The sequence below is a fragment of the Diceros bicornis genome, chromosome 9 (assembly GCF_020826845.1).
Source record: "Diceros bicornis minor isolate mBicDic1 chromosome 9, mDicBic1.mat.cur, whole genome shotgun sequence".
NCBI lineage: Eukaryota > Metazoa > Chordata > Mammalia > Perissodactyla > Rhinocerotidae > Diceros > Diceros bicornis.
In genome coordinates, this window is record NC_080748.1 from 73,025,457 (window position 1) to 73,026,148 (window position 692).

At 35.7% G+C, this 692-nt stretch overlaps 1 pseudogene; it reads right to left on the reverse strand.

Annotated features, from left to right (window-relative positions):
* Positions 1–371: 371 nt before the first annotated feature.
* LOC131410418 (U6 spliceosomal RNA) lies at positions 372–468 on the reverse strand (annotated as a pseudogene).
* Between the last annotated feature and the right edge of the window lie 224 nt (positions 469–692).

A 692-nucleotide genomic window follows, 5' to 3' on the forward strand; every position in this document is an offset into this window, starting at 1 on the left:
TAAGTCAAACTTCTAATCATCTTATATAGAGGTTGTAATAAAAAGGATCCTATGACACAGGGTCTGGCAGTGGCTTAGATGAGGCTGACTTTCTTTCTATAGCATTGTCTCAGACGCCATTCTTGATTAAACTGTGAACCTATCACACTTATGTAGATTATAAAGGAGTGAAGAAAACGTTAAAAAGCAATCAGACCCCAGGTGTCTTAGATGGTGACAGAGCAACAGCTTTTGTTTTGCTTTGAAAGTTTTTTTTTTTTTTGATCCCTCCTCCTATAACATAAACACTTATTAGTCATTATTTTTTTTATTGAAGTATAGTTGACATACAATATTATGTTAGTTTCAGGTGTACAACATAGTCATTTGACAAAAATATGGAATGCTTCATGAATTTCTCCTTGTGGAGAGGCCATGCTAATCTCTGTATCCTTCCAATTTTAGTATATGTGCTGCTGAAGTGAGCACCCATTAGTCTTTAAAAGAAATTTTTTTTGAGAGAGCTGCCCCATCTTCAGATATTTACTTTTATGCTTGAAGAAGTCTTGTAGCAGTGGAAAAAAATGCTTCAAGTTACATTTGTGAGGAAGAATCTCAAGTATATAAGAAAAGGAAGGAAGAGCTGATCACAATTGGCAGAACTTACTGGCAGAGGCTCTACTGGGTATACAGCTATAGGAGGTCTGTGATAG